Here is a 27,028-nt window from a genome sequence, read left to right as displayed (position 1 = left end):
ATCAAATGTCCTATAAAATTGTCATGACTTCTACATATATCTAGATGTATTTTGTAGAGCTTATAATATAACTTGAATGGATTATTTTAATATCCACTGACATGCTACTGGATGATAAAAGCTTTATTTCACATGTTACTATCTCCCAGATCATTAGCTTTCCAATACTCAAGTGAAATTAAAAACGATTACATCTACTTTTTATTTTTTTCTCCCCACAGGTCTGACAGAATGTTGAGAAAACTTTTTTGTTTTGGCAATTGCTTTATACAGATTATGCTTGAATAGCACTAAAAGTAATTCCATAATTCATCTTGAATCAACTTGATCTGATCACCTATCTCCACAGAAATCTATGTAGATGGTCATGGAAATAAACATATTTTGTTTTGTTTTGTTTTGGGGGCATATTCGGTGACGCTCAGGTGTTACTCCTGGCTATGCACTCAGAAATCACTCCTGACTTGAGGGGGAACCATACGGAACACTGGGGAATCAAAACTGTTTCTTTATAAACTTATTTGTTCTGTGTTGTTTCCAGAGTCTCACTATTGTGAATAGTGCTTCAATGAACATAGGAAGAAGGCAAAGGGCTTTACTACATTGTTTTTTGGGTTCCTAGCATTCTTAGTACTGGTATTATTGGATCATATGGAAAATCAATTTCTAGTCTTTTGAAGAATAGGCATATTGTTTTCTAGAAAGGTTGGTCTGGTCGTCATTTCAACCAGCAGTGAATGAGGAGTCCTTTTCTCTCTTCATCTATGCCAGCATTGGTTATTCTTATTGTTTGTGATATGTGCCATTCTCTATGGTGTTTGATGTTACCTCGTTGTTGTTTTGATTTGCATCTCCTTGATGATTAATAATGTGGAGCATTTTTAATGCCGTTTGGCCATCTTATTCTTTGAAGAAATGTCTGTTCATTTCTTCTCGTTTTTAGATGGGTTGAATGCTTTTAATTTCTTGCTAAGTTCTAGCAGTGCCTTGTATATATTATATACCCCTTATCACATGTGATTTGGTTAATAGTTTTCCCCATTTTAAATATTCTTTATATTCTAGTCACTGTTTACTTTGAGGTGCAGAAGCTTTTCAGATTAATGCAGTTCCATTTGTTTATTTTGGCTTCTACTTACTTTGATAGTTGTGTTTCATCCTTAAAGATGTCTTTAGCTTTAATATTATGACCTACATATACCTCTGTGTATCTTATGGTTTCAGATCTGCTATCAAAGTTTTTAATTCATTTTTATTGTATCTTCATGCATGGTGTTGATTCACTTTGAATTTCTGTTATTTTTATCATTGTAACTAGGATACTTGAGATGTTTCTCTTTGGTTCACTTTTAGCTGGTACTCTTCGGGCATGTGAATCCACTCTTCAGCTCTATGAACTCAGCAATGATACCTTTGACTGTTGCTTCTTCTTTGGGGTTTTACCATGTATCTCTGGGACCCCTATGGTTCTTTTTTTTTTTTTTAAGAATCTTTTTTTAAAGTAACATGATCATAGTTGGGTTACAGTCATAAACAGAACACCCACCTTCACCAGTGTAACATTCCCTCCTCCCCCCTTCCCATCCCCTGCCTGTATTCAAGACAGGCATTCTACTACAGTTATTTGTTTTTAAGTTCAGTAAATTGTATTTTTTTTCCTTAAAGGATAAGAGTAAAAAATATAGTAAAGATGTGATAGTGGCAGTCGCCATTGTTTGCATAGGTCCAGAAAAATGGGGAAAATAGAAAAATATCCTTGACCTGATTACAAAAAGGCCTCACCCCAGAAGTTTATTGGCATAAGACTGACTCTGGGTTCCAGGCATACCAGTCTGTCCAACCCAAGTCATTCTCCATGGTCCCGGTGAAACTTTTTCACACTTTAACTATTGTTGGTATCAGATTCTTATATTTAAAGACTCTGAATTCTGTGCATTTCTTTCATTGATGTCAGGCTGATGTGGAACACCCCCTAGTTTCAGCATACCATTAAATGCGGAGCAATCTGCCCTGCATGCATACTGTTGCTGAGTCGTCTGGGTGTTGGGAGCACTCTTTGGAGTAAGTCAATGCCAAAGCAGTGGTAGGTCTTCCCTGGTAAAGACTTGGATACTGGTAATGTTAAAGACAATTGTGGTTGTTTCCATAGATAGTATCCATTGTTCAGGTGTGTGTGGGCGATGCCCATTCTTCTGAGGCCTAAGTCAAGTCATTATGCCAATGTTCAGGGTAAAAGGCCTAATTACATTACCAAATTTGTGTTCCCATCTCTATTAGATAAGAACTTGTTTGCATATGTATTATTTTCCCATTTTAATGTGCCTATGCAAAAGATAAGTAATGCCACAAGATATTGTTGGTGCATCTGGGGGCCGATGAATAAAGTCCAACATTCCCCGTAACTTGGTTCAAACATGAAATCTATACAGAGATACTCTTCTACCAGTATTGCTTATAAAACAGATTTCAAAGGGGGAAAACCAAGCAATCAAATAACAAAGCCAGTGGGAAAAATTGTCACTATATGAGGATGCTCGAAAAGAGTTATAGATGTTAAGGGAATACATCTGAAAAATATGGAATGCTTCACGAATTTGCGTGTCAACCTTGCGCAGGGGCCATGCTAATCTTCTCTGTATTGTTCCAATTTTAGTATATGTGCTACCAAAGTGAGCACAACCCCTATGGTTCTTAAGTTTTTCCTGTTGAATTTATCCCAAAGGTCTATTGTCATCTATTTGCTTATATTGAAGATTTTTTCCATCTTCTGTTCATTTATTTTAGGGCTCTTTTCCATATTCTTCTTTTGCATTGGGTTGTTATACAGCTCATTTTCCTGTTATGTAATCCTCTCTTTAGTAGCTGTTATACTGCTGGTGAGGCCTTCCAGTAAATTTTTTTACTTTGCCTACCAAGTTTTTTATTTGTCATTTCTGCTTGAAGTTTCCTCATTTCTACTCTCACAGCTTCTTGAATTTATTGACTGTCTTCTATGGTTTCCTTGAGTTCTTTGAACATCCTCTATCTTATGAGAGAGACTTTATAGTTGGCTAATGTTATTTGGGTCCTTAGAATTACGAGCTTTGTTCTCTAGGTATGGTTGCATTCTGTGTTGCCTTCCCATTGTGTTCTTTGCAGTGTGGTGTTTTGGTTTTTTATTTTCTAATGTGATGATGTGGTGGGGCTCCTTGGCTAGAAGAAATGTGAGGTTTCAGAGCAAGATGGCAGCCATATTTGTCTCTAGGTGACTAGCCTGAGTTCTAAGTAACACTTTTGATTCCAAAAGCAGCCACCTTCACGGAATCTGCAGGTTTCTGTGTTTTCCTGCTCATTACCACTGCTTTCTACAGCAATCACCCTGGAAGCTTGATTTTTTTTTTAATCCAGTGATAACAGGTGTTTACTTTTTAGGAGCTGGGTGTCCCATCTCAGGGTTCAGGGGCTTGGGGGGCTATATTCTTCAGGGTTCAAGAAGATGAGCTGCTTTCTGTATCTCTACCCTTCCTTCAGCTGCTGCTGTGGCAGCTTCTATGGCTGCTATCATGTTTCCACCATTTTTCCCCAAAATAAGTATATTTTTGCTTCACAATTTGTAAGGCAATAAATCTTATAGATTATATTTACAATACTTCCGTTACTTGTATACTCCTTTTATTTCTGAGAACCTCCGAGCAAATAACATTTAAGATTTTTTTTCTAAAAGCTCTTGGATTTCTCTAAGCAGTAATATGAATAACAGTACAACAAGCAGTAATATGCAAATAGATTTTTTTTTCTAAAAGCTCTTGGATTTCTCTAAGCAGTAATATGAATAACAGTACAACAAGCAGTAATATGAACAACAGTCAGTTGTAGTGGTCTTTTGTTATTGCTTTCTCAAAAAATGAGTTTGATTTATATGGATTTATAATTCTTTTCTTTTATTTTGTTTTTGTTTTTAGGCCACAGCTGACAGTGCTCAGGAGTTACAACTGGCTCTACACTCAAGATCTTATCACTCCTGGCAGTGTTCAGGGATGGGATGCCAGGAATCTAACCAGGTCGACCACATGCAAGGCAAATGCCCTACCCACTGTACTACCGCTTCAGTCCCTATACTTCTCTCTTTAAAACAGGATATTTCTCATGACAGTATAGGAAGTAAGGTACTTGCCTTGGATGCAGAAATATCAGTTCCCCATTCTGAACTGGTCTCCAGAGCACCACCAGGGGTCACTCCTGAGCACAGAACCAAGAACAGCCTCACAGCACCATTTGCTGTGACTACTTAAAAAAGTAAATGTAGCCAGGATATTTAAATGTATTAAATATTTAAATTGGGAAAGTTATATCCCCTAAAATTACTAAAATATATATTTTATTTTACTAGGCTATTTTTGCATAATCTTGTTTTATTTCCTGTCGAAGTAGGTATAGTGTTTATTGTTTGTTATTTGGGCTTCTCCAATAGTGCTAGAAGTTCAGGTGACACTCATGGTGCTCTCAGCTGGTAGTGTGGATCTGTCAGCCTGTTGCTTTTGTCTATAAATACTATGGGCTACTAGGTGTAACTAATGATTTGGCTTAGAGCAAACCAGAACCGAATAGTCTTCAGAGAATATGTTGTACTAGAGATCAAAACAGGTAACCTTCAGCTCAATACCCTTCACCCTCCAATAGAAAAGACCCAGCTAGGCAATTGAATTCAGTGTAAGCTATTGAACCTTCTCAGGTGGAACTAAAGGAGAAAAAAATCTGGCAAAAAATATCCTCTAGAATTAATTTTGTAATGAACATGGACCAAGCCCACTCAAACCACCCCATCATTGAAGAATATCCAAAATTTTCCCGGCAGAAAAATGACCCAACTGCTCTACCGAGTTCCAAAAGAAAATAATGGCTACTGATTCTTCCTAGATAGTCTGGTCTCAACTGATATCTCTGTGGCCTTCTCAGAAGGAACAGTGGCAGGTTCCCCTTTCTATTTGAATAAAGGAACCCAGAGCCAAACCTATACCCTCAGACAGAAATGACTCAGCCCTATAACTTAACCATATTAAAGTGCAAGCCAGTAACTTGTTTTAGATATATAGATACTGGACTTTGTGACCTCAAAACTTTTAATAGTGTCAACCCAGAAGTGTTAAAGAAAATCTGATGGGAAAGTTACATAGACCTTTATCAAGCTCAGTGAGCCTAAACAATAACACATACAGCTCAACAACAGCCCAGTAAATTCTTACACACTGATTTTAATGACACCATGGAGAAATATAACAATTCTTTCAAATTGACCCTTGTCGATCTAAGTTTTGGTAATTCTGTTTGTCTTTGTGTTGCAACAAACAATATGAAGTAAATTTATTTGTATCAGCAAAGGGGCAGGTTAAGATGATGCATGGGAAATAGGGAACACTACTAAAGAGAAAGTCATACTGGTAGTGGGATTAATGTTTGAATTTGATGTCAGAAATTACTATTATGAACAACTTGGTGAATCGTGGTCTTATAATATTATTTTGACTACTGAGGCCCTGTACATATAAGGCAAAAATTTCTTCACTTTGACTTTCTCACTAGTCCTGTAGAGTTCATTTTTAATCTATATAATATGAGTTCTGGAAATCAATTCATTTCTACTTTTAACTCCATTGACATCTCACGTAAATATTGTTGGATTTGAGGGGTTTTAACCTCTTGAAAAATTAAGTCTTTTTGTCCTGTCAGTGTCAAAAAAATTATACTTTTTTTATTTTTTCAGATAGATGTATTATTTATAGAAATCTAATAATTTTATATTTCTTTGTAATAACCACACATTTAGTGGCTTAAAATTATGCACATTTTTATCTTACAGTTTGTAGATCAGAAGCTTAGCGGACTTGACTGAGTTCTTTGCTGTTTCTCAGAATATTAAAATCAAGGTGTCTATCTTTAGGGTGTTATCAGGAAACAAACTATGGCCTTTAACATCATTCAGATCCTTGATAGAATTCAATTCCATGTCATTGTTGGATTTGAGTCTCTATTTTCTTGCTGATCTTCAGCAGAGAGCTACTTTCTCTTCTTTTGTTTCTCTTTATCTTCCATAACCAGCAATGATATATCACATTCTTCTCTGGATTCTTCTTGAACTGATTTCAAACTTCCCTCCAGCAATTTCCAGAAGAAAGGGTGGAAATAAATGAAGAACTGTTTTAGAATATTCATTTCAGAGTTGGCAAAGTATTTATAACTTGGTACATTCTTGAGTTTTGATATGGGCAAAGCATCTAAAATAGGCAAATTTCTTTCCTTCTTTCACTGTTTTTAAATATACTTATTTTTAAAAAGCATCAATTTAAAAAATAGAATCATGCAGTTTACCACTACATTGATGGAACTAGAGGGTGCCATGCTGAGAGAACTCAACCAGAGGATAGGAACAAAGACAGAATTATCTCTCTCACATGTGAAAAATAAACAGTATGGGTAAGACAAATAATTAAAGACAGTAGAACTTGTAAATTGTTTTACAGAATTGGTTTACAGTTAGGTAAACTCATCAGTCATTTGCAAAAGATATCTCAGATCTCTTTGTATATCATACACAAAGTTCAAATAAAAATGGAATAAATACCTTGATATGATATCTAAAACAATACAGTCAGTATATTGGTAAAAAAAAAAAACCAGCAAGAATTTTTTATGACATTGAATCTAGTGATATCTTCAGTGACTCAGCGCCATTGGCCAAGCAAATGGAAGCCATTGGGAGTACATCAAACTTAGAAGTTTCTTCTGTACTGCAAAAGGAATAATGCCAAAAATAAAAAGTTACTCCACAGAATTGGCAAAGATATTTGCTGAGGACTCAGCTGGCAGAGTTTTAGTATTCAACAGTATGATTAACACGTGAAGGAGTATTTGAATAGATGTTTTTCCCAAGAAGACATGCATATGGGTAGTTGGCACATAATGTTAGATATCATTAATCATCAGTGAGATAAATAAAAATCAGAATTATAATGATATATCACTTTATATCTGTTTTAATTATGGTTAGGGACAAAAAAAAACAAGAAATACTAAATAATGCCGAGTATATAGAGAAAGGAGTCCCCATGCTTAATTGATAGTAATGTAAATTGGTAAAATAATTATAGATAAAACTCTATATAACCCTCAAAATTAAATGTAAAATTACTAATTATCCAACTTCTGTATCATCATAAACTTAATACACTAATTTGAAGAAATATGTACATCTCTCCTTTATTGAAGCATTGTTTCCTATAGTCAAGCTACTGAAGCAACGTAAGTATCCATTTAAGGATGAAAATAAGGAAAATGACATTTGCATGCATACACATAAATATTTATATCATATATCTATGTATTCATGTGTAATGGAATATTATTCAGCCTAAATGAAATATAGCCATTTGCAGACACATGAATCATCATTTAAGGTGCTATGCTAGGTGAAATAAATTGAGAAAACAAATACCATTTGACTTTTCACATGTATGAAATCTTAGGCAACAACAATAACAATAAAAAACCTAAACTCACAGATTCAAAAAATCATATTGGTGGATGTTTATGATGGAGTGGAGGGGTGGACAAAATGAATAAAAGCTGTTAAAAAATAAAAACTTCCAGTTACAAAGTAAGTGATATTGACTGTGTAATCAGTAATAGTGATACTGTTTTTGAAAACTATGAAGAGAGATATCTTAAAAGTTATAAGATGAAATTTTATATAAGCTATACTTTACTGGTCATTATTTCAAAAATAAGAACTAAGTATGTAGTACTATTAAATTAATACATTGTGTGATAATTATCTAAATATTTTGTTTTATAGTCATTATTTAGTATTTAAGGAATTTTTTGTGAGTCAAACTTCCCTGATATTTCTTCATAGTCCTAACATTTTTCAATATATTTCAAGATAAATTCAGCAGAATAAAAAAATTTTTATTACTGTCATACAGGGGCTTATTCATAAAGTATATTGGGGATCTTCTAATGAGAATAGGGGCCAGCTGTGTCATGGACTCATCTATGATTCTTTTGTATGAAATTAGCATCTACATTGTTGACCTCTGAGCTGCTAGGGCTTCTTAGATTCATAACCATTTTTTAATGTTCACCAAAATGACCACATTTTGAATTTCTTCATTATTCTGCATCATATTACTTCTAAGATCAAGTAATGGGAACTCCTTCTTTAGGCCTCAGACCTTTTCCACTCTCAGTTACTTATGAATGTGGACTTTCATGCCATCATACTTTCCACATTTTTAAAATGATTATTGCTAATAGAAATGACTACTAGATTATTTTTCATGATGACTGTCTTTGTTCAAAACTATCAGGGCCTCTTTTAAAGTGACTCAATTGGGAAGTAATATCCCAAATATCTTTACCTTGTCCTAGGAAAATTGGAGTTCTTTCTCCTGTAATGTGTTTGAAATATATTTTCCAAGAAATTGAGTTTCTATTCTAAAGTAAAAAAAAGGAACTTAGTGACTATCTAGTAAAGGTCAACTATTACTCTTTTAAAATAATCTTTAGAATCCACTTAAAATATTTTACTAGTAGATGGTGTATCTATATGACTCAGGTTTACATTGAGATTCCTTTTACTCAACCTGCTTACTTTATTTGTTTTATTGAAATCATTGTATAATATCACGTGATTCCTCTCATTTATTCTTATATAGCACCACTAAGTCATTTTTGTTTGTTTGTTTGTTTGTTTTTGGTTTTTTGGGGCCATACTCAGTGATGCTCAGTGGTTATTCTTAGCTATGTGCTCAAAAATTGCTCCTGGCGTGGGGGACCATGTTGGATGCAGTCCGACCTAGGCTAGCACTGGCAAGTCAGACACTTTACCACTGCACCACTGCTCCAGCCCCACACTAAATTTTTTCCCCCAGTTTACTTTTATCTCAATGGTTATTTATTTCAAGACCTCTTCATTGTCCTTTTTAATTATTATCCAACCCCTATCAATGTTTATTCAAGCCCTTTACCTCTTCCACATATGTCTGTAGGTTTTTAAATACTGCTGTTTAGATATGGTTATGTACCCCCTAAGGTTCTGTTAGACTTTGAACATGCTTCTCAGACCTTTGCATTTGTAATTACCTTTATATTTTCCCTTGATCTACTGATTTTAATATTTAATTTTTAATATTGTCTAAAATTAGAATCAGTACAGAGTTGGAACATTTTTAGATATACAGAGGTATACCTAAAATATAATTTATAATTTATATAATTTATACAAATAATATGTAATTTATATTAGGGTTTACCTAATATAAATTATATAGTAGTTCAAACTACTATATAAAGTTTTTTTTTTTAATTTGGTTAGTTCGAGGACAGTGTCCTGTGATATTCTCTTTCAGACCTCTCTTGAAGATGTTGCTGATAAGTTTTTGTGTTCGGTTTTTCAGTTTACTCAATCGCATTACAGTGTAGCCTGTGGTTCTCTTCTGTTTCAGGAGAATAATATTTAAAATGCTAAATTCCTTACTAAAATCATGATCAACTATAAATTACACCAAGTCCTCATCATAATAATACTGCTTTTACATAAACTAATCAACACTTGTCTTTAAACCAGCACTTGGAGTGGGGGAGTATGATCAACAGGCAACTAAGTTTTAAAAGGGCAGAGAGGGTAAAAATGACTCAAATATCTCTCCTTTGAATCTCCACAGACTGACTGGCAAAACAGCCAGTTAAATAGGAAACCTTTAAATTGGTGCAGCTATCCCAGAAATATGAGTTAGCATTGTTCCTTGAATATCTTAGGTAGAGAAGTACAAAATTATTTATTAGAAAAAACTATAAACTTTGAAAGATATGGGTGGTTGTGTCTAGAACTTAATTATTGTATCCTACTCAAACTGTGCTTCATAGATAGCACATAATAACTGACACATAGCACACACACATAAATGACATAGACCATTAATTCTTGAAAGAAAATGGAGATTTTTTTTAAATAGAGAAGGAAATAAAATGCAAGAATGAAATCTTGAAAGCAAGTCAGGAGAGACTTATTAATGGTTATTTACCATGAGTTGGAAAATTTTGGCACAACTTGCATATTAGATATCCTCTTTCTACCAATATTAAGTAGACACAAAATTTTGAAATGTAATATTTATTCAAGAGCCAAAGAGACAACTGCATTTGTGACTCTGACTTTGGTTGGGGAATATGGAAGACTTGAATCTTAAACTGATAAGAGGCAGAATTATAATATTTCCTATTACATTTATATTATTTACTGAACTGGATGATGGTACCAGCTTCCTTCATCTTCACTTTTCCTTTTGGGCATAAGAAATGTCTGGCTAATGAGATGTATGGTTTCTGGTAAATGTTCAGTGTGTGGGGTAAGTCCCATGAAATTATATGGTCTGAACTGGTATATGATGGGACAGACTAGTCAGCTGACAGACCAGTCAGCTTCCTGATTTCTGCCTGCAAGCCATCTGCTTGTATTGTATCACCTACAGGTGATTTTTTTAATATATTTATCCGAGTGTCCTTTGGAAGAAACAAAGGTTCCTTACCACTGGTCTAGAATAGCAACTGTCATTCTTGTGAAATTTTTTACATTAATAGATCAATTTCAGGATATCAAAATGATAAAAAGCAAACAGATTTTCTAACTCTCTGAAGACATTTTCTTTAAGTTTTATACTACTATAAACTCAGCAAAAGCCTGTTATTTTAAATTTGGGATTGAAAATAGACTTTTTCTTTTAACTTTTCTTCTAGTAGTCCATTTTGGTTTGTTGTTGTTGTTTTTGTTTTTTTTTTTTTTTGTTTTGTTTTTGGATCACACTAAGCAGTGCTCAGGCGTTATTCCTGGATCTGCACTCAGAATCACTCCTGGAAACTTGGGGGACCATATGGGATGCCAGGGATCGAATCCGGGTCCTTCCTGGGTTAGCTGCAAACACCCTACCACTGTGCTACCCCTCCAGTCCCTTATTTTGGTAAATTATTTTGTCTTTGCATTCATTTTTGTTTTTTTTTCTTTATAAGAAGTTACACCTTAGAGGATGGTATAAGGGTAGAGATTGTTGTGTCAGTTTATGAACTAGTTTGGATGATTAGACTGAACACTGAACATTAATGTTGACTGTTAATCTATGAAGCAATTAAAACATATAAATTGAATTACATCTAAATATTCCAACTATAATGTAATGTTCAAGTCTATTCAATGAGTCTCAGGAACAATCTATCTGCTATTTAGAATGAAAATATAGTTAATGTGTTTGCCATCATAATATGCTGACTGCAATGGCTGGCCCAGAGCTTACCTTGCTATACTAAAAACTACCTGGAACATGGAGCTGGAATATATGTTATTTTCCTCCTATGCTTTTGAATTATATAAATCCAAAGCAGATCTGAATTTGAGAACCTCAGTAAGCTCTGTACATTGCATTGCAGTTTCTTTGAGTCAGTTTTTCGAAAAGAATATTAGCAGTAGTCTTGCAGTGAGCCATGTAATCTGAATTTGAAGTAGTTGAAGGCATTGGATTATGACAAAGTTATGTTTCCTGAGTTTGCCAAGGTCATTGTACAGAACTCAGTTTAGTTGATGTTTTTAAGTGAGGGTTATATTTTTAAGGCTTTACTGTATTCATTACCTTATGGATCCTTACTGCTTTCTGTAATAGTGCTCAAGAAGATTAGAAGAGGCTAAAGATATAATGACTGTACTCATGAAAGCAACACACTAGCTAAATTCTATTGTGGATTAGCTTTCAGGAGTGTTTCTGTGTGTCGGCATGTGAAACTAAATAGATCACATGTATCTCAGAGTCTGTCTACAGACTTTTAAAAATTATTAGTGATAATAATACCTATGAGTGAGTCATTAAGGAATTTATTATGGAGACAGACCAACACTAAAGAGAGAAAAGGACTTTTTAAAGGGACAATTGAAAATTGAAGATAGAGGTAAAAGATGAGTAATGAAAGTAATTTGTAACTGTGCCTTATTGAGATCAGAACAATACTGCAAAAGAGTTGAGCTTCCCTTTTCTTGGAGAAAACGGGCATTTTTCATTTGCCAGTCTTTACTGCATCTCCTGTGTGTCTCTGAACAAACATTAGATAAACAGAAAGAATTCTTCTATCACACCCAGCTAAACTGAAATTATCATTAAATGTTTCTACTATGTTCTATGCTTTTCAAGACATACATTTAGGAGCATTATGTGGAATTTCAGTTCTGATCTTGCTCTTTATTCTAAATTACTTAATTATAAAAATTAAGGTATCTCTAATTTTTCATCTTCAAGCATAGTTTTTTTTAAATCATTTTGCTATATGCTATGGACTATAAAATTATTTGATTCAATCAGAAAACATCCTTATGTGAATTCTTTTCTTTTGTCATATAAGTAATAGGATAATGTTATTTGGACATTTGGAAGACTTTTTTTTTTTTTTTTTTGGTTTTTGGGCCACACCCGGCGATGCTCAGGGGTTACTCCTGGCTGTCTGCTCAGAAATAGCTCCTGGCAGGCACGGGGGACCTTATGGGACACTGGGATTCGAACCAACCACCTTTGGTCCTGGATCGGCTGCTTGCAAGGCAAACGCCGCTGTGCTATCTCTCCGGGCCCTGGAAGACTTTTTTTTTTAATTTTGGTTTTTGGGCCACACCTGGCATTGCTCAGGGGTTACTCCTGGCTCTGCACTTAGAAATCACTACTGGCAGGCTTGGAGGAACATATGGGATGCCGGGAATCAAAACAGGGTTTGTCCTGGATCAGCGGCATGCTAGGCAAATGCCCTATTACTATATGCTATTGCTCCGGCCCTGGAAATTTGGAAAATCTTAAAAAAAAAAACAAAAAACAAAAAAACCAAAAACCCTAACTATTGCTTTACTACTCAGTGATAATAACTAACATGGAGAGTTAACTATTTGTGGTAATTGCTTTTCCAATCTTTTAAGGAGCCAGACTAGGAATTTTGGTTTTGGATTTGGTTTAGAGCCACAGTTGATGATGCTTAGCACTTAACTCCTGGCTCTGCCCTCAGTGATCATTTCTGTCAGAACTAAGGGACCATCTGGGATATTAGGTAAGCATTTTGCAAGGCAAGTGCCTATCCACTGTCCTATGTCTGGTCCCTATGAAATTGTGTGCTTATTAGTGCAGGTCATATTTTATTATAGCCCTTGATATTATAGACCAGTAGTATTTGAATAGATTCAATAGTTTAATTTAAACTTCATTTTATTAAAATTCATGGTTGTAATTTTCTATCCAGGACATTACATAGAGAACAACTAATGCTTTCACTTTGTTACCATTCTGTTTGATACCTAGTGCCTTAAACTATAATAATCCTTTATCATAATGACCATTATAATTCGCAATAAAATTTGTTGAGGAATATATATTAGTAGAATACAGCATGTAAGTAGTTTTTATTCAGAAGGATATTGTTAGCAATATTTTTACAGTATTGAACCTTACATAATTATTTGGCTTTAGGTTTATATCAGATTGTAGAAGTTTTTTCATAGTTTGAATCCATTTGTGCTATGTGAGAAGAGAAAAGGTGGGCTGTGTACAGGACTTACAAAACCCATGCCCAATTTATGCTAATTTTAATTTAAGAGATAAACTATAATTTATTTCTTAAAACTTATTTTTATATTTATTTATAAACTTATATGTATTTTCATAAATATCAAGGATACTGATTTTTCCCTTTAACTTATTTTTGCAGTGAATTTTTTTCTTTGAATTGTCTTTCATTATTGACATTTTATCCCATAAGCTAGGAATGGAAAACATTCATATCTACAAAATCATGTGATCTGATCCTGGTACATAAAGGAACAGTCAGTTATTGTTTCTTATTGAACTCACTATGGCTTGTCTAATTGTATAATATGGTCTGTGAATCATGATATAAATATCTAGATCACTCTTTGTAGAAAAATGGTTTCTACCCTGTCACAAGTAATGTCACAAGTAATTAGCAGATTTCTTGAAGAACCAGATTTTTCAATAATAAAACTCTTATATCATTAGCTTTTAAATTTCTTGGAGCAAATTTTATGTATTGTTAAGAATACTATTTTTTTTAAAGTGCCACTGTAAATGAGCAAATGATGCTATATTAGTGAGTGTTGGTTTTGCCAGGTATTAATCCTAGGATCTCCACATGGAATGCATGCATTCTATCACATTCTATACTACATTCTACTGTATTCTATAATCCTAGCCCTAACTTTTATAAATAACACTATTGCAGCAATGTTTGCATGAAGAGCATAAGTAACCACAGTATTTTTAATCACAATACCTGAATAAACATGGCAAAAAGAACAATATAAATAACAATAATATGGTTTGTGGAATTGGAATAGAATGGTAATGTGCATGCCTGGCATGTGTGAAATCTTGGGTTTGATCCCTGATATTCTCACATCCTGGCCCCCAGAAAGGTTTTCTTCAATTATTTTTTTTTTATTTTTGGGTCACACCTGGTGGTGTTCAAGGGTTACTCCTGGCTCTGCATTCAGAAGTCACTCCTGGGAGGCTGTGGGACCATATGGGATGTTGTGATTGAACTGGGGGCTTTCCTGTGTTGGCCTCTTGTAGGGCAAACACCTTACTGCTGTGCTATTGCTCCAGCCCCAGAAAGGCAGTTTTTAAAATTAATTCTCACATACTGTGTTGTGACTTATAATATATGCTCAATATATTATTGCACTTATATTTGATATTTATAAATACTAAGTAGCATATATGTTGGATGAAATATCATTATTGATCATTTATTTTGGGGGCTACACCCAAAATGCTAAATCTTGGCTCTTTAATTAAATTACTCCTAGCTGCACTTGGTGGGGACCATATGTATTTGGTTCAAGGCATCAAACTCTAACTCCAACCTGTTGTGCTATCTCTCTATTTCTCAAACATTATTTTAAGGATTAGTATTCCCATTACATAATAGTTGTAAAATAGTTATTCTGTTCAGTGGGTGCAACTGCTAGTCTTCTCAGGTTCTATTCAGTGGATACAATTTCAACTTATTCAGAATAATTAGTTGGGGAGTATCCTTGGGAAGCTCTTTATACAGACACTTTCCAAAGGTCCCCCTAACCTTGCTCATTCAGGTCTCTGTGAAATTTGTACCATCAGACCAGGCTGAATAAAACTGGAAGTCAGGGAGTGTATATTAGCAGATTCATGGTGAAGAGCCACAGTGTAGGATGAGGAAAGATGTCTGGGTGCAAAGTGAGTTGGAGTGTTTATTTCTAATCCAGCTAACTTCAATATCAGAAGACGGAATTTCTCTAAATTTTAGCTCTCTAATCTCTCTAATTTCTTTAAATTTTAGCTTTTCTCAGACCTTAGTAAAAGCAATTTAAATGTTTTCCTATACTGAGCACTTACCATGTACAAAGCACTCTTTTTTTAATATAATTTTTATTTTGATCATAGTGGCTTACATATTGTTGACAATAATATTTTAGGTACATATTTACATAAAATCAGGGGGGGGATCCCCATCACCAAATTGTCCTCCCTACACCTCCAATTTTGTTTTCCCTCCCATTTCTTCTTCCCTCACCCCCAGGGCGGCTAGAATATGTGGTCGCCTCTGTATCTAACCTACTACTTAGTAGTCTTGCACCTGTTTGGTCTTGATGCCTCCCTTATTTCCCCCTCTAACTGGAGGCAGGACTAGCTATTTCAAGTTGCGTGGTTTTGCCTGAAAAAGAGAAAAGTAATAAACTGGGGTAAGAGTCTAATACACTGAAAATGGGCGGAATCCTTCTAGAGGCTCTCATCATCGATTTGGGAGATGAAGGAGAAAGAGAAGGTGAAACACTCCACCAGTACCAAAAGAAGTGTCAAATATCCAGTGAGGACTCCAGCTATATCGATAAGCACCACAAAAAACAAACAAAAAACAAAACAAAACAAAAACAAACAAACAAACAAAAAACACGCCATGGTCTTGAAATAAGAAACATGGCATAGCACATAACGAAAGAAAAGAAAGGGAGAGGAAAAATAAGTATAACTGGGGACAACAATTTCAATAATCACACCCAAACCTAAATCGACCAAAATAGATAGGTAAATAAAAATAATAATAATAAATGAAGGTAAAAAAATATATATATGTAAAATAACCAAGGTTTTGCAAAGCACTCTTTTAATCATTTCATTCATGATAATAGACAGAGAAATGAGTTTTTTTCCATAGTGAAGAAAGTAATAGTGGGAAAACATGGTTCTGAATCTAAAATTTCTTATCTTTCTTGTTATCCTCTCGGACATAGTACATATAAACACAAAACACTGCATAATCATGAATAAGTCATCACTAAATACTAAGCACTTCCCATTCTGAAACTTTTTAACCAATCATACAAATTATGATTAAGAAAGGCATATTGAGGAGAAGTTAGATATTTTACCCTGTCACCCTTCTAGTAAATGGATTTGAAGAGGATTGGATCTACTATTAAGCCTTTATGTAAGAATGACATGTTCAAATATGTTGGTATTTTGTAAGTACTAGTATTTTGTACAAATCATTGTGTTATTGGGGACTTATGGAATGTAATTATATACTATGTCAAGTCCACATTAAATAATGTTTACATTTAATAAACATTTTGAAATACTTTTATATCTGTTGTTTAGTTGATGAATGTAATTTGTAAACATTTAATAAGTTGCATTCACTTATTTCTTTCATTTGAACATTTAGTATTTCATGTGTGTTTTCTCACAAATAGATGTTTTTATTTTGAAATGACATATGCTTACTTTTAGGATTTGTTTAATGTTCAGTTTAGAGAGCTTCTTTTTTCCCCTCTGTTATTAACTCTTAGACCTAACCATTTAAGAGAATTTTCTAAAGAAATATGTTAAAGAAATTGCTTTACTTGGAAAAGACCTAATAAATGAATAAGTACGAATGCCTTGCTCTTAGATTCCCACACTGCCCCTCCTTTTATTCTCTCCCTTCCTTCCTTTCCTCTTCCATCCATCTTTTCCTAGGACATTCTTATGTTGACCAGAAAGGAATTGACTACATTGTGAAAATTTCTGTTTTATTTAAACTTTATTTATTTAAATTTAATTATATTAAGTAAACTTAATTTTATTTATTTAAATTTATTTAAATTTTAATGGCTGTCATTAACTGAAACATTTTATCTCTATAGAAATACTTTTTATTTGCCAGGATGTGTTTCTTTGAAAGACTGTTCCTGATGGTCCTATATTGATGCACTATATAATGAACTCTGTGACACTGATTTAACAAGTTGCACATCATTATTGTTAATGAGACTCTGGAAAACACAAAAAGAACTTTTATCTTTTAATATAACTAGTTCCTGAAACAAAATTATTACTCTGAGAATAGGAGGGTACTTTCTAGTGCTGGCTGGCTTGCAGATGTCTGGCTTGCCCTGAATTCATTTCCCTGTGTTGCATTTCCCTAGCATACCTGTGGTTGCCTTGGTGGCACTCAGCACTTGCTGGTCTGAGCTGAACTTGGACAATCATTACCAGGAGCAGCACCAGGGCCCAGTGGAGGCCAATAAAGTAACCAAAACTGTGATTTGCTCCAGATTTTAGCAGTGGACATTTCTTTTGCTATTTCTAAAAGCTGGCATTGTTGAGAAGAGAGAGAAAGAGAAGTAAACTTTTGTACCTATTTGCTTCTTTCAAATCAGTACAGGGCATGTGGAATGATAAAGATGCAAAACCTCTTTCATTTTTCTTACCCTTTTCTTGTTATCATGTGATTACATATAAGTTTTATACATCTGTAAATATATGTATTTTATATATTACATATAGTGATCAGATAGTAGGCAACTGTTTCTTCATCAAAAGTAAAATTTGCTAAGATCCGGGTATGAGTTAAGTGCTCAACTTTAAATAAGTTATTTAACCTGATAATTAGAGAGGAACTATTATCTATTTTACATAAAGTGTAACTAAAACTTAGAGACTAGCTTTAGTCTTCCCATGCCAGACTCCAAGTAGTGGCAGAAACAGATGCAAAAAGCTTTCAGAAAGACTTTTTAGATGGTACTTGGTGATACACCCGTATGTAGCTTACTACTTTCTTAATTCAACCAACCAGTTTATTTTTGTGTGTGTGTGTCTGCTATGCTGATACTAAATAGGTTTAATAGTTAGGAGTGCTGTAATAATGAAAGAGAAAAAAATTTTATAGGTTTTATGGAATTTGCATTTTATTGGGAGATATAAATAATAATGTATGAGTAAAATATTGCATATATTAAATAATAATGTAATAATAAAGGTAGTATTTAACCTTTACAGTGAATGTTCTGAATGCTATATAGTAGTTAAAAGAGTGATGTTGGTAAATAGACTTAGCTAGCTACATGATTTCTTGTTAGGGACTTTTTAAAGAATTCATATTACAATTTTAATATTATCTTTCTGATTCATTTTGTATCTGTTTAAACAATGAGAATATTTATTTTGTTTTAATTTTTGAAGGAAAAACAGAAATACTGAGGAAAGGGAGGGAGAGAAAGATAGTGACACTCTCAAGTGAAAGCACGGTGCAGGTTTCTCCAATGGTAGAGAGAGCACCAGGACACATCCCAGGATTGGATTAATGGATGAAAGGGTGAAAGTCCAAATCTTTACAGAGGAGATGTGAGTGATGTGTGCATAGAGGTACATACACCTGGTCTGGCAACACACATGCACCAGGATATTGATTTAAAATTTTAGCTATTAGTACACAACACTAAAAATCATGAAATCCCTTAGTTCCTATAAGATTCTATGACATATTTGCTAACAGTATGGGATAAATAAAGATCATGAATACTTCTCAGTATTTTATGTCTGGAAAAGATAATTTGAGTCAAACATTTTAAGAAATCAGATTTCATAATTAAAAGTAGCTCATTCTCTAAAACCATTTAAAAATCGTGACATTTATTTAGCTTTGTAAATTAGATCAATGCCCCTAAGGGTTATATGAATCACATTCAGCATCCAGCCTTTCAGAAAGCTTCCATGAGGAGCAGAGAGATTATACACTGTCATAGGCACTGGCTTTGTAATGGCCAATCCACTTTGATTTCCAGAACTCCATGTTTGCCAGGCCCCAAAAGGAGTAATCCCTGAGGACAGTTAACCATGAACACTGAACACTGCTTTCTAGGTGTGACCCAACTTGAGCTCTCACCCAACCCCCTGCACATTCATCCTCAGAGCTTCAGTAACTTGGCAATTCTATTTGCCTATTAGAAGATACTAAATGATTATGAAAAGGTATTGCAGTGAATTTAAACATTAAGATTTGTCTGGTAACTCTCAGTTTTTGACAGCTGAAAAAAAGACAAATGTTATTCTCAAAGTAATTTACAGCCATTAAGTTTTCACCACCAGAAGCCATGATTCAAGATCATCAGGCAGAAGTTTGGGAGAAACACATTCACATTTGCCCCCATTAAAATTTTTTTAGATTTAATCCTAAAAATTTCTTCTAATAAAAGGAAGTGCGTTTATTTTGAACTCAAACTCTTTTTAAAGTAATTGAAAATACATTTATATAACAATGTAAAGAATGTAGCTAAGGACTCAAACTTCAAGAGCTAACAGAGTACTTGCCACACCATTTTATAACTCTATAACTTAATGAAGAATTTTACTATAGCTCCAAAATTATCAAATATCATTTTTTCTTCTCCTTTGTATCTGCCTGTTTCATGTTATTTATTTTCCTCTATAAGTGAACAAAGTGATTTTTATTCCAATTGAAATGTCATAGTATACTCATCTCAACTCTCTCTCTTCCAATTAAAAATGATATGACTATCAAACCAAACCAACAAGACAGTCTATAGTTTTCTCTTCCTCTTGAATGAAATCAAGACTCCTCACTGTGGCCTTTGCCTGTAATATCCTACCTATATGACCTGACTCACACCTGCCTCCATCATCTTATCTTTTCCCTTGGTGCTCTTGGAATCTTGTGGAGCAGATAGATAGATAGGTAGAACCAGAGCCAACTGCATGCATAGACCTTCACCTCTGTACTAATACAGCCCCACTCTCTTTGAAACTGTAGCACATACTTTCCCCTGTGAATACTCTTCTCTAGATTGACTCTTGTACCTCAGGTGTTAAGCTTTCCTATACCATCCTATCTAAATAGATCTTATTCCTTCAACTATGTAGTTTTTTGTTGTTAGGGACTTATCACAATTTTCAACTCGATGTGGAATTGGTTTTTGATTGGTATCTGAGTTCTTTTCTAGCCGAATTCTCTTGGTTAACCACTATATGTATACTCATGCCAAGCAGTTATTTTAATAAGGATTCAATATGTTATTTAATAAGGATTCAATGAGTCATTGTTAATGTTTAGAGATTTAAAAAGGCTTCATAACTTTTTAAAATTTTAATTTGTGAATTGTAAAGAATATCGATAGACATTCTGCTCTGGGGTAGCTCATTACTCAATTCTGTGTGTAATCTCTATAGTACTCTACAGTGAGTTGTCCATGTCCTTTTATAGAGCAACATTTTCTTTTACTTTTGGCCTCTCTCTCTTTCTCTTTCACACACACACACACACACACACACACACACACACACACACACACACACACACTCATACTCTCTGCCTCTGACTCTCTTTGGAGAATCCCACATTATACTTAGTATTAGTATTGTTCAAATGAACAATACCCATTCACTAAGTAGAATTAAAAGCATCAAAAACACAAGACAATAACATCTTGGGTTAATGAGATTAAAATATATAGCAGACTTAGCACTTGTGGTTGACAGTCCTCAACATGAGGTAGTGGCTGCTATGGCAACAGCAGCACTTTGATAACCAGCTCGTGTGAAATACTGTGGATGTGTATAGAACATATTTTAATATGTTCATAGAACAACTGAGTAATTTTATTATAATTTTATTTGATCTAATCTACTTTTTTAATTAAAAGTGTTTAGATGAATACACTTTAAATTAAAACATATTTTAAGATTTAAACATGAACACTCGTCCTCCTCTATAGGAAAAGAAATGAGGATTTTTAACAGTAATTCCACGCATGGAACTCTCTCCAGCTTGGTAATACTGGAATTACCAGAGCCCTGATGTGTGCTCAGAAGGGTAATTACTTTGGGTAGTAATTTCCTAGACTGCCCACCACCCCACTCCCAGCAGCTGGCTAGGCAAAAGAAGCTTTGCTTTTATGTTTCCAGACAATCCCTCTGTAAAATCCCATTATCCCTAACTTCCACACCCCTGTGGCTGCATGCTTCCTTTTGAAACCTCTTAAACAAGAATTTGCAAGGCTGCCCTAAAGTTCATTTCTAATCTCATTTCACTCATAGAATATAAAAATGCCATTAGGAGTGGGGGAATTGGGGAAGAAAGGAGAGGGGCACCTGATGTGATTTGCTTATTCTTTATATTTTTATGACACTGTGGCAAACCCTGGTATAAACTTGGGGATTAATAGCCACTTTTTCAGTGTATGTTTTGAGATAAAATTCCATTATATTCTATTTTCATCTTCAAAGGCTAGAATACAGTTAATTTGTTTATTCTAGTTTTTTGTTGTTCTGCTTTTTGGGGTTGTTTTACACTTTTTCTTTTGTTTCTTTTCTCTTTGAATAGTTGGTGGTGTTCAGGGTTTACTCCTGCAATTAATCAGAGATCATTCCTGGTGGGGTTTGGAAGACTAGGATTGAATTTAGGTCAACTATGTGCAAGCTTGCTCCCTACCCATTATACTATCCCTTTGGCTTTAGGTTCTAGTTCTTGTTCATAACATCTGTACTATGAAACTTCTATCAATGGCTGCCCATGATCAAGCATATTTTTAGACTGTGATCAGAGGATTAGATAAAAATGCCATCACTGCTCTCCTTTTTTATTTTCCTTTCTGGTTGTCCCTACTTAAATCCTTCCTTTGGACCCGTTGTTTCATCTGGGTTTGTTACAGCCATATCCTTTTGGGTTTCCAACTTCCTTTATAATTGACATTTTCTTAGCTTTTCCCCCACTACCTTGCATTATTCAATTTTAGATATTTTAGGTGACATATTTCCCACTATTTATTCCCTCTTTTGCCATCACTAACCCACTCCTCACTTCCAATTCTTTTTTTTTTTTTTTTTTTTTTTGGTTTTTGGGTCTCACCCGGCAGTGCTCAGGAGTTACTCCTGGCTCCATGCTCAGAAGTCGCTCCTGGCGAGCACGGGGGACCATATGGGACGCCGGGATTCGAACCGATGACCTTTTGCATGAGAGGCAAACGCCTTACCTTCATGCTATCTCTCCGGCCCCTCACTTCCAATTCTTAAACATCACCATTTGATGAAACCAAGACAGAGAGAGAGAGAGAGAGAAAGAGAGAGAGAGAGAGAGAGAAGAGAGAAAAAGAGAAAGAAAGACAGAGAGAGAGAGAAAGAGAGAGAGAGGAGAAGAGAAAAAAATCTTCCTAGGAGGTCCTGCCCTAGGAAATGAAATAGTGACCCTGAGGAACTAGTGGGGTTCAACAAGTTATGCCTCAGTTAGGGGGGGCTGGGTAGAGCCCAAAACTGAGGTCAAAGGAAGAATATAGGATGTAAGTGGAAACTTTAACAGATGAAAATCTATTTTCTGACTATGTGTATATCAATAATACTCTTCTTTGAAGTATTTTACACTAAATCAGTTGATTCCAATAATCTCCCTCCTCTTCCTCTCTGAAACATTTTTTCCATTTTCTTTATTATTTGTCTTCTACATCTTATCCTTCACTCCAGCTCTTTCCATATCTCTGAATGACTTTATACACTTCACAAGTGATGCTCTCATAACTGTTGATTGGAACAAATATAGTAAACATCAGTTTTACTCCTATTAAATTTGGTTCCTATTTTATTATTATATTAGTTGTTGGTAAATTTGTCTCATGGTATATTCTACAGAAAAGATCAAGATTCTTAGCTTCTCAAAACTTTTTAGAATATTCTTAATCATTATTTTTTTTCTTTCTTTTACTTTCTAGTCAGACTTTTTATTACATTGTTAACACTGTATTCAATAATCCCCTTTTTCTGTTTTTATTCTTACTGAATTTTTTAATTTAAGTATTACTGATCATTTTATTTCATAATCCTTTCCCTTTATGATGATTTTTGCTCTAGATGACTGTTAATTTTTGATTTGTTTTTAGACTTTTCTCCCTTCCTCTAGCCTACTAACATTAAGTCTAATCTCTTTTTCTTTCTCTCTTCTCACTTAGTATTGGAATCATCAATTCTCTCAAGTTTAATATCAACCAATTTAAAAGGTTTTTCCTTCACTGATTCTGAAGACATGTCTATACATCCTTAATTCTAACTTCTTGATAAACCTTAATTATTATAATTTGTCTTCTATACAGTTATTCTAGATTAAAGAATGTACATTGAATAATTTGCCAATATAAATCTGCCTTATACATAATAAAGTTACCTTTCACTATGTAAGGTAGATTGATAGTATATTATTGTTATAAGTATTAATTGATTAATCAGTAGTCATTTATTTGAATAAAAAGATCATTATCTATTTTATATTTTGTACTGGAGGAATATTATATTAGGTAGGGTGCTTTCCTTGCACACAAAGGACCTGGATTCACACTCCAAGTCCCACCAGGAGTGATTTCTGAGCAGAGTCAAGAGTAGCACTTTACTTATCTTGCTGCCTATTTATTCTCACTTATTTTTATAACATTATTTATTTCTATAAAATGTCCTTAAAGCAAACCGACAATATACCTACCCATTAAAAATTTGTTTTCTAAGTATATCAGACTTCTCAGTGGAATGCAGTCTTTTCTAAAACCTGCCCTAAAATACCTTCCAACCTTCCCTCTTTTAAGAATTCTCTATTGTACCTGGACCATTTTTACCTTTTCCCAAAACACATACCAAGTCAGCTATCCCAACTGCAACAAAATTATTCATAGAATTAAAACAGTTGTAAAGGCCTGGCTGATTCATTTAGGGAAGTCTGTATTGAGTTCTGATTATCTGAATAAAAGCTTCCCCCCAGTTGGAACCAGAAAATGAATATGGGGGTTCAAGTGCCTTACACATAACTTCTGAGTTCTGGAGACCTTCAGCACCAGCATGAGTGGCCTGAGGAATCCTTTTCACTGCGTAGCAGGGCCTGAATGGCACTGATATTTCTGGTCCTTATGGTGAAACAGTGTTTGATTTGTCTGAGAATCACTTGGAAGGGCCTAAAGATTCACTGAAGAGAAACCTCCCTGCAAAAAAAAAAAAAAAAATATATATATATATATATATATATGTATATTAAAAATAAGAAGTTCCTTAAAATATTCACCAAAGTTAGCACAAAGAATGTCCTTATATTTGTATATTATAATCAGTGGTCCTTAAACTTTTTAAACAAGGGCCAGTTCACTGTCCCTCAGACAGTTGGAGGGCTGGGCTATAGTAAAAACAAAAACTATGAATGAATTCCTATACACACTGCTTATATCTTATTTTGAAGTGAAGAAACAAAGTGGGAACAAATACAATATGTGGCCCGCGAGCCATAGTTTGAGGACCACTGATATGGTTCTGTATATAATATCAAGATAGATATTTGTCTATTACCTAGGGTTAGTGTCTACTTTTTTTTGTTTCTCTTCAAATACCTTATCATACTTCAGCTTTGTTGGGTTTTCTATTCTTTCCAATCCAAATAATTCTCCCAGTTTCCTCTAGTATATTGCAGTTGCTATAAAATTTCATTAGATCATATGTTTATGTCTTACAACTATAGATACTATATGAGATATAGATGATATAGTACAAATATACATTTATATATAGTACAAATATTGTCTTAATACAATATATACAACTATGTACATATACAAATATACATTTCTAGGCAATAAATATTTATGTATCTGTACTATATTAGAAGCCTGGCTTCTAAGAAGTCACCCTACAAAGGATACTATTAATATTATCTATGTTTTATAAGAGTAAATAAGCATTTTCCCTGCTAATATAACCAAAAATCCAAAGCCAAAGTACAGTAGTTTTAAGTCCTAAAACTCTGAAGTAGCCAAACATATTATAGTGTCAAATACCATTACTGTTTTCAGAAGCAGATGAGCTATAAGGAAGTCAAATTCAGTGGATTGATTTCTTTAACACCACCCTTCAGCTGCTTGAAGCATATGACTCTTTCGTTTCCCATAAAAACTGTTGGGTGAGGATGTAGCTATAAACTTTGCTTTACTTAACAACTAATATGTTTTGGTCTTTATTTATTTTGACTAGTTCTGTGGGAAAAGAGGAACGTTAAAATACAAACAGACCTTATTGAATGTGCCTAGTGTTGGTTTTAATAGGGGTTGAGATGATAGTAATCTCACACAGTTGCAAGTAGCTGCAGCCAATCTTAACTTCTGCTGTTTGATATTATCAAATAGCAAAGTAGTTTTATTTTCCCCTACTTTTTGTAACTATCTTCAGTTGTATTTGTATTAATTCTTAATGCTATCATAGTCAGAATTGGAATTTTGTACCTTTTTACTGTTAAGATCTAATTCATACAGACTGAAAAATTGGGTTAATATGTATACAAATGTGTCTAATGAATTTAATGCCCTTAACGTTGGAGATTCTATTTTGTTGATCAACGGAGAGGGTATATGTTATTCGATGAAGCAGAATTATTGCCTAGGTCTAGGTAAAGAATAAACTATTTCCCTCTTGAGGATACGTTCGCTGATAGAAAACATTCTTCTGATTTGTTTCTGGTAAGATCATCAAAAAGCACATGTAACATGTAACACTTTCTGCACTCATGAAAGATCTGCATGTGCAACTATTCAGTATGATCTTCTATTTATTTATTTATTTATTTATTTATTTATTTATTTATTTATTTATTTATTTATTTTTGGGTTTTGGGTCACACCCGGTGGCACTCAGGCATTACTCCTGGCTCTGAGCTCAGAAATCGCTCCTGGCAGGCATGGGGGCCATATAGAAAACCAGGATTTGAACCACCTTCTGTCCTGAATCGGCTGCATACTGGGCAAATGCCCTACCACTGTGCTCTCTCCTACACTCAGTATGAAAAAAGCTTCCTAAACTCATAATTTTCCTGTGGTGACAGGTTCTCTCTATTGATACTCCTAAGGGCCAGAAATTGCTGTCACAAAGAAATTCTTGGTCAGCAGGCTCAGCATTTCAATCTGAAGACATGAAGATAATGTGCTGCTAAGATCCTGCAATGCTGGTCCACTAGAGCGGAGCTAGGGCTGCAGTGCATTACATCCTTGTCCTGATCAGAGAACCATTTGATGTCAGGGATTCAACCAGTGCTGGGCACTGGCAAGGCACTTAACACATAACCTTAACCCTTTGAGCATCTCTTAGGCCCCTAAACTTAATATTTTTAGAAACTTTTATTGAACTCTCCAACCCTTCCCTAATTTATAGCATGATGGTAGGTGGATGAATCATTTAAAATCTCTAGAAGCAAAGTCAAACTTCCTTCAGAAAAGACACTCTATATTTAAACATATGCTTTACCTAAATAATTGCTTAATAAAATCTACAGAACAGGCAATCAAGAGAAGGTAATAGAAAACGTTTGGAAATGACACATGAGTAATGGTATCAAATACAATTGGAGATAGTTAAATAAGAAATTTTGATATCTGACAAACTTGTGAGAATATATACCTTTTTTTCCACTATATACTAGTAACATATTTTCACAATATTAGAGTTTCCATGCACATTGTCTCATTTTATCTTCACAAAACTCTGGAAGCCTAGGAGTAACTTATAGCACCATTTTCTAGAAAACGAAACTAAGCTATGAAGAGGTTTTTCTTGTAAAGTACATACTAGTCACACTAGTCAGTATTGTGACTAGTATGTATAAAATCTGAACTTTCATATCCTCTGAATATGTAATTTTTCAA

The 27,028-nt window shown here is 34.2% G+C and overlaps 1 protein-coding gene and 1 non-coding gene across 2 annotated transcripts in view; one reads left to right on the top strand and one right to left on the bottom strand.

The window, feature by feature from the left end:
• MACROD2 (mono-ADP ribosylhydrolase 2) overlaps window positions 1–27,028 on the top strand; it is a 2,173,194-nt gene that overhangs the window by 222,243 nt on the left and 1,923,923 nt on the right. The gene's annotated exons all lie outside the window — the stretch shown is intronic.
• LOC126012864 (U6 spliceosomal RNA) lies at window positions 2,571–2,677 on the bottom strand. The gene has a single exon (XR_007497215.1). It is a non-coding gene; the product is annotated as a U6 spliceosomal RNA (small nuclear RNA).

Source organism: Suncus etruscus, chromosome 6 (genome assembly GCF_024139225.1).
Source record: "Suncus etruscus isolate mSunEtr1 chromosome 6, mSunEtr1.pri.cur, whole genome shotgun sequence".
NCBI classification, from domain to species: domain Eukaryota; kingdom Metazoa; phylum Chordata; class Mammalia; order Eulipotyphla; family Soricidae; genus Suncus; species Suncus etruscus.
Note: the sequence above shows the minus strand (reverse complement) of the source record. Positions and strands in the feature narration are given on the sequence as shown.